Below are 8,840 nucleotides of genomic sequence, written 5' to 3'. Positions count from 1 at the left end.
TGTATAGTGTGAGCTTTGAGGTCTTATTCATATGCTCAAGCTACACCCAGTATGAAACACAGTCTCCTCCTGGCTGCCTGCAAAATACAGTCTGCTTCTGCTGCCTGTGGATCAAGATGTAGAACTCTCGGCTCCTCCAGCACCGTGTCTGCCCGCACGCTGCCATGCTTTCTGCCATGACGATAAAGGACTAAACCTCTGACACTCTAAGCCAGCCACAATGAAATGCTTTCCTTTAGGAGAGTTGCCACGGTCATGGGTTTCTTCACGGCAATGAAACCCTAAGACAGTTGTTTTCGTTGTGGCTATGCCAGGGATTGAATGGGGAAAAAAAGACAAAGCAAGCCTGCTTTTAACAGGTAAGCTAAGCGTCACCTAGGACTGACGGAGACTGAGCTAAACTCTACTTCAGTAAAAAAAACCTGTAGGTTTCGACCCCTTTGGGAGTTGCATATCAGATATCCTGCATATCCTATAACATTACAATTTAAAACAGTAGTAAAATTGAAGTATGAAGTAGCATTGAAAACAATGTTATGGCTGGGGGTCGCCACAACATGAAGAACTGTATTAAAGGGTTGAGGCCAAGTACTCTATGTGTGTCTTGTTCTAATCTCCATAACAACCCAGTAATGCAGGCAGGTCCATTTTACAGAGGAGAAACTGAGATTGGGGGGGGTCGTTTGCCCAAGCTCACATTCCTAGTGGCCAAGTACAACAGGAAGTCTAAACCCACTTCCTCTTTTCCTTGAGCTCTTCCCCCAACCTGTTTTTACTGGTGTGTTGTCACTGTTGAGATAGGGGTCTTTGCTATGTTTCCCAGGCTAGCCCCAAACTCTTAGGCTCAAGCCAACCTTCTGTCTCAGCCCCACCCCTCATTGCTGGGGTGACAGGTCCAGCCACTATATCCAGCTCTTATGTCTTAGTCATTCTCAAAGATAGCTCTAAGCAGTGTATGACTCAGGGCTATATAACAATTCCCTGTCTCAAGATAAAATAAAATCAGGATTCTAATTCTCCAGCCATCTAGTAGCTCCAGAGACACTCACGTATACAATCATTTGGCATATTCGTATTGTAGAGAACTGGAGGACCCTTAAGTGCCAGCCTCTCTCAAATCATATTTTACTTCTTTTACAAGACCACCTGGCTGTTAGGAATGGCTCACCTGTAGAAACAGAAAGCCCCACTTTAAAAAAGATATCCTCCTGCAGGCAGCCAGGAACGGCAAACACCTTTAATCCCAGTCCTAGGGAAACAGAGGTAGACGGATGTCTGTGCGTTTGAGGCCACTCTGGTCACGTGTCTGGGAGTGGGAGTGGGGAAAAGATATCTTCTTGCCCCACTAAGCAGTATCTGTTGTTAAACGATTGTGTTCATCCCCCTAACTTCTCCCAGAGCTCCGGAAATATGAAGGAAGAGGGGGCAGAAAGGTAGTAAGAGCCAGGGGTCCGGGAAGGACCGCCGGGGAGCAATGTCTACCTGAAGTGACTGAAACACTGCACTCATAAACAAACACACAGTAGCTGTGATTGCCTAAGACCCGGACAAGATCAAGCCAATCGACATTCTGGCATGGATGGGGGAGGGGCTCACAAGCTCCACCCCTAGCTGAGGAACTATGGACCACTGAGGGCGGCTGGAGGAGGAAGAGTTGGTTTCTTTAAGGGTTTGGCCCTTGGCAGGTTGGCTATGTTCCAGTGAAAGGCCCCACACCAGTGAGTATATGGGCAGCACAAACTGGACTCAGTGGGTTATTAATAAAAATACATTTAAAGTTTTGTTTTCTTATTCTTTCTTTAAGTGCAGCCCTGGCTTGGGTTCTTAGGCACGCTATTCTCTGACCTTTGCCCTTCCCCCAGAGAAAATCCAGAGAAAATCCAGTGTGCTCACCCAGCACTGCTAGTGGAATAAAACGAAAGAAGGCAAGGAGTGTCTAAATTTAAAGTGCTGGAAAATCCAACATTTTATTCACTACATTTCGGTGACTACACAAATGCGGAAACATCGTAACACTGGGAGCGTGATGACATCACCACTTGCTTTTTTTTTTTTTCTTTTCTTTTTTTTCTTTTTCTTTAGCAAACACAGCAGATGATATTGCACGGCATAAAGTGAGGACAGTATCGAAGCTCAAAAAATTAAAAAAATAAAAATAAAAAAGAAGAGGAAAGAAAGAAACCTTAACGCAGTACAAACCAGAAGAATGCCTAACACACGACACATTTTTGTCGCTACGCACGAAAAAATACAGAAGAAGCATCAACAGAGAAAGACAGACGAGGTATCAGCAAACGACCGTAACTGGGTACAATAATAATTTCATCTGATGTGTTGATGCAGTGTAGAAACTTACCACCATTTTCTAGTCGACAAAGAAAAGGACAATAACATTTGTCTCTTATCAGAAATCTTCTAAGCCCCTCATGGTCAAGTGTGTAGTTAGTTAATCATGTATTTACCTTTTCTGTTGACTTCTTTATTCGTTGCTATGGAAGAACTCCCCCTGCCCTTGGAAGATTTTCTATTCTACTGATCTTTTCTTTAATTTTTACCTGATGATTGTCTTAGGCACCCTCCTTATATAATAAACCATCAAGCTAACTTGAACAGGGAAACTGTGTCACACTCTTATAATAGCTGAGGTCAAAAGTGTACTGAAAAAGAAAAGGGGGAGGAAAGGACGAGTTTCAGTGAGTGACAGATGGGTTGGTTCTGACTGGACAGCAAAAGAGGGGGAGATAGGACAACAACTAGCAAAACAAGTGGAAGGCGGTGTTTTAAAGTTTATTATTACTTTTTAAATTGTCAGTTGATTCAGATGGCAAATCTAAAATGAGCCCACAATGATTATGTAATAAATGCAGAACATACTATAAAAAAATTCAACACTAACATAGAAGTAGAAAATGTGACCTTGTAAAGAATTCTGCTTTGAGCTTTATTCCCAATCCTAACTCCTCTCTCTCAAAGCCTTTCCTCTTCTCCCTGACTCGGGGCAGACTTATTACCCTATTCACATACATAATCAGTATAAAATTGTTCCTTTTGGCCTACACCCTCCCTTCTCCGTCCCCACCCCAAACATGCCTGCAAAAGAAAAGAAGGACAAATGCCCGTGTTGAGAGGAATGGTGTGTGCATCAATGGGTCCATGCAGCTTAGGTCAGAAAAGCCGAGAGGTGGCTCCGGTGAAGGTGGTTCTGGTCCTTGAGGGTCCTGTGTGTGCTGATCAAGAACCAGACCTGCCTTGGCTAAGGGGCCTAGCCAAGGCTCATGTCTGTGAGGTGTAGAGGGAGAAGACACACATTCAAACAGCTCCGGGGTGCACTATTCCTCCCCAAGACCATTAGAGTCCTTCCCGTTTGGGTAAGGCAAGGATGGGGCAGCCACGGGGAGTAGGAGTGTGGCGTTCTTAATTGTATTTCCTAAATTGGGGTGATCATCGAGCTAAGTGACTTTCATTTGCTTCTTGCCTGGGCTACTGGGGAGTGGCGGGAGCTCCCAGCCTTGTCTTTCTCTCAAAGACAGCTTGGTGGGTAGGTTGACTTCCACTCGGAAGTGCAGAAGCATGGTTGATTGAGAAGTGTTTCCAGATTCTAGTTAGCTTGTCTCTTTGGGTTTTTATACTTTGACTTATACCCATGCTTGGATAATTAAAAACAAACAAAAGCATGGGTGGAGCCAAGTATCTCAGAAACACAGGTGCTGTGAGACACTGGGAGGGTCTTACACTCTTTGAAATTGCAGGTCTTACCTGCAAAGTGATATTTTTTCCCCTAAAAAACACATAATAATAAATGAAAGGAAAACCACAGGTAATGCCTTCTGTCTTCCTGTCTTGGTACACTCATTTGGCATGTACAAGTTTTTGAGGGGGAGCTGGCAGTGTTCAGAGCACGTGCAGATGTGCCCACATAAAACAAACTAAAGACAACACCCTGAAGGCAAAGCTCTTGCCTTCAGCTTAGCATCAAGAACAAAAGAGATAGTAACATAAAGTTTTGGCCATTTCAATTGTACTATATACACTGTAAAAACTACACAGTCATAAATTAACAAGGTGATTAAATAAGTTCATATAAAATGTAATTAAATTAAAACAAATCACAGCACATTATAGAGAAAAATAGGAACCAGTTTCACAAAAGATTATATATATATATATATATATAATTTTTTTTACCCTGTAGAAACAAATTTTCTACAAAACACAAACTTATGTAAGTAACCATCAAAATGAAAATCATCTCTTATTCCATTCTTGCATTTTTACACAACCCTTAACATTCCCAAAAAAAATAACTCTTCCTTGAGCAACTGAGGAGTTCAGCCAAGAAAACAAACCTCAAACCAAAGGGGGAAGGAAGGGAGTACCTGAACACACAGCTACAAAATAAATAGGAATTATAAAGGTTTTTGTTTTCTTTAAAGTAACCTTAACAATTAACAAACTAGTAAGTTCTGCCTTATCACATAGACTCTCTATACAACATAACCCTAAAACTTTATTACTATGAGGTATTTGGAGGAATTGGTAAAAGTGAAACACGGCCTGCCTGGGGAAGGGACTCCACGAAGGGACAGGGAGGGTCTCAGGGTGGAGTAAGAGGAGGAGCTTTGGTTTATCAGCAAGAATTGGGGCGGGGGAAGTCATCCTTTGGTATCAAAGAAAGTTTCATTGCATGGTTGCACAGAAAAAGCACCACGGTGAATAATTATTCCTTTTTTTTTCATTAGTGGCCTTTCTAAGAGGCTGAGGTATTCAAAGAGTATAAGGTGAGAGAGGTTAACAGCGGTTTAACACTTTGGTTCAAGCAAGGCACTCGTCCTAGGAGTTTACAAACTTTGCAACGTGTTTGCCTAGAGATTTACAAGAAGTAGCAGTAATAAGAAGAGGCGTTCCTAACGTTGTTGTTATCGGTATCGTATTGTTATTAAGAATGAAGACAACTTTACACACTGAGTGACAAGGGAGGAGGTGGGGAGGGGGAAGGGTGGGTGGAGTTCCCTCTGCAGACCATGGCCGTGCATGAAAATATCTTTGGTATTCTTTGGTATATCAATGTGATTAAAATCACCAATGGAAATTGAGTGAGGTAGCGTCTTTGGTTCACACTATAAATAGTAGATCTTTACACTTTTTTTTCTTTTTTTTTCGTTTTTTTTCGTTTTTTTTTCTTTTTTCTTTTCTTTTTTTATTTTAAACACATGGAAGTAGCTATTTCTTACCTTCTGCTTCTTTGTCCACACTATTTGGGAAATAGTTACCAAATGCACTGTAAAGCAAACCCACACCACAGTTATAACCCAGAAGGCCAAGTGCATCCCCACACAGCCTCTGGTATTTGAATGCACCCTAAACAACTAGATAGAAAAAGGAGAAGTGCTTTCTCTTTGTTTGCTGAATGCATAGCTTCATTTTGTATGTACAAAGGAGGGAGGACAGACCGTAGGGAGAATGTCCTTAGACTCTTTGGTTTAGCAAAGTTGCATTTAACCTGCAAAGGGTTCTTCACCTGGGTGGGGTAGAAATGGGAGTGGGGCGGGTCCAAATATAGCGAGGGCTTTTATGTTGTTCTGGAAAAATAATTATGTCTTTCTGAGGGACTGAGGGGCATGGTGAGTGTCAGGTTCTGTCAGAACTTGTGGGTCTTCCTATACATTTTTCTTTGGTCTTTGGAATCAATTCACATGATGCCCAGGGACAGGAGTACTTAGTCCCCAGCACCCAGAATTCCTCTATCTAGACAGTTACTGAAATCTGAGTTTTACAATCTCTAGACTCCAAACATCGTTCTGGATGGCTTCCGGCTAAAGCTTCCAGTTATTTGAGGACCTGAACGACTTATGTCCAAAACCACACTACCAAAAAAAAAAGTATATAAATAAATAAAAGTAAGATTAAAAAATAAAAGTAAAATAAAAAATAATAAAAAAGAAAAAGAAAGAAAAAAAGAGAAAAGTATTTGAAGCCTTACTTTGTGATGTGCACAGCGATGAGAAGTAAACTCTTGGAGTGAATGGTTCGAAAGGACTGAGGAATGACAACTGACAACTGACATGTGACCTGCTCTGCAGGTCATGGTGGGAGCCATCAGTTAAGGTTCCATAAACAAGGATGGAAGCGCGTTCTCTGAATGCTGGTTCCAAAACAAAGAAGGGGCCGCTCCTCTAGGGTGTGAGGAGGTATTGCTTATGGAAAGTGGGGTCTATTTGCTGCTATTTCTAAGAAGCAAAAGCTTGGAGTAAAAATTGCTTTTCAGGCTCTGCCTTGTGCCTCTGTTTATGAGAAAATAGATCTCTGGGCCCTGACATTGTATAATGGGTGCAAATTTAACGCTGGTATGGAATTATCTTTGGTGTCAGCAAGTAGGGTAACTGGTTATTTCTCAGAAACCCTTCATGGCAGGATTTTTAAAATGTAGTCATATCTTTTTGAAGACTGTGCCTCCACAGTACCAATATGATTGGCTTGAAAAAATGCAAAACGCAGTTGGGTTAATCATGAAAGGAACATGGTAGAAGCAAAGTCAAGACGCGAGGTTGACTGAATCCACTTTTTTTTTCTGACTTTTCTTGGAGTTTTTAAAGTTGGTAAGATTGTGTGCAGACACAGCTGGGTTTCCCCCGAATTTTAAATTCCTTTGTTTTAAGTAAATAAGGCTATCCTCTCTCATGTTATATAAATGCACCTGTATCCCCCAGCTCCCTCCACTATGAAGAGAGAAAATATATTTCTGCTTTTATTTTTTGCTACTGAAAACCAAAGCAAAACTCGAAGGGCAGCGATTTACTGGCTCTTCATGATAGAACTGGAATTGTGCCATATTCCGAAGGAAAACTTTTTAAGTTGGAATCTTGGGTGAACTTTTAAAAATACTAAGACAAAACATGTCAAGCCATTTCCTTCGCTCAATCAACAGTGAACAGGAAGGGGATGGATGGTCCACTGGTCAGCTTAGGTTCCTGTCTCTGGGTCCTGAGATTTGACCCCAAGGAGTGAGATTTTGTGTTATAAATTTTTAATTTTTTTCGATTTGGCATTTTAGTGAATCTCAGTGCAGAACTTACTATCAATATTGCTTTTGGTGTTATCTTTCTATTGAGGTGCAATATTAACTGAGGGTCCCCCATTCTTGACCTTCCTGTTTAGCAGGTGTTCATTCACATCGGTTGTAGTTCAACTGAGTTCAGAGTGTTTCTGGGAGTCAAATGATTGCTAGAACTTTGTTTTCTTTTCCTGCCTTGGTCTGTTCATCCCCAGTTAAATGATTTGGAAAAAGTCAAAATTTAAATTTTTGATTAGGAAGCTTGGGACTCATTTCTATCCTAGCCCTGTCAGAGAGTAGAAACCATGTGGTAAAATTACCAGGTTCATTGATAGCAAGAAGGACTGTGACTTGCTTTGGAGGCGATGCTTAGTGAAATGAGTCCTTTAATTCTGAAAGGACGAAGCGTCTTATGTGAGACCGGACCTCTGGCTTCTTCTGTGTGGTTCTACCATTCTGCTGTTTCTCAGTGGCGCCTGCTGATTTCCTAACATCTACACTGTAAAACACCTGAAATGGCCAATAAGTCAGTTCAAATGCTTTTTAGGATGGTTATAAAATATGGGATAACGAACTGTGATTAATATTGGCATGCTTGCTTCATTAGTGTTTGGGAAGGATTTTTAAATGATATTTGGTGCCAAAGTACATAGAGTAAATTTAAGCGAAATTAGTCTAAGTTTTTTTTGTTAACGGATCACTTTGGACAATTTTCGTTATTTAATTATCTGCTGTGTTAAGCTTATTTTTCTAGTGTTTATACAGGGCCCTACTCTGAAAGGGTCCTCGCATCTTCTCAGCTGTGAGTAGATTATTCATTATGTCTTTTCTGTGTGTAAGCGGCATTTATGGGTCCCACATGCATGGTGTCAGACTCTCTGTCATGATGGTAACTGCTTCCCTGAAGCCACGGTCTTCCTTGCCAGTTCTGAAAATTCATATTTCAAATGCTTTCAAGAGTCATAAATAATAGTCCTGAATCTATGTGGCATGTGGATTACAGCTAGATCAGTTCATAAGTATAACTTTACATAGTATCTTGTGTAAAAATAGCTTTGGTTATTAAAATCATTGCAATAAAATACCTGCACTATAATACTGTGTGTTCTTTGGTACCTAGGTGATTTTTTTTAATGGATGGACTCGTTTCATTTTTTTAAAAAATATCTGAACATTTCTTAACAAACAAAGAGAGTGCACTGGTTTAGGCGCCATTCAAATGTTCTCTGCTGGGTTTGACTCTGCATTTAGGTTGTGGGCCTGGCAGGTTCAAACGCTAGGCTAGATGAGAGAAATCACATCTCAGATCCAATGAACTTAGAAATCCCACACCGGGTTGGTCACACTCCTATGGTGCAACCCTTCCTGAAGACCAGCCCCGCCCGAGTCCCTAACCACTGTTGTTGTTGTTGCATGTGTGTATATGTGTGTACACACACACACACACACACACACATCCATACCCACATGTGATATTGAAACGCTATACACCTTTGTGGTGTGGTGGAACAGATAAGAATGTCTGATCTTAAAGGATGTCCACTCAATGGCTCAAACATAACTGTGCTTAGAGCCACTGAGCAGCCGAGCACAGTGAGGTGCAGGGGTTGAAGGCGTGAGATCAGATGTTTTCCCCATCATCTTTCCTGCCGGGTCTTGCCCCGCTGAAGTATGTGTCTCTGAACAAAGTCAGAATGCAGGTGAGCTTCAGTCTTTGGTTTCTTTGGACTATAAATACCACTTGTTTTTCTTCAAATATTTCTAAGTATAAACCTGCTATCTTGAGGTC

The sequence above is a fragment of the Mus musculus genome, chromosome 9, assembly GCF_000001635.26.
Source record: "Mus musculus strain C57BL/6J chromosome 9, GRCm38.p6 C57BL/6J".
Lineage (NCBI taxonomy): Eukaryota > Metazoa > Chordata > Mammalia > Rodentia > Muridae > Mus > Mus musculus.
This window is presented reverse-complemented; position numbering follows the sequence as displayed.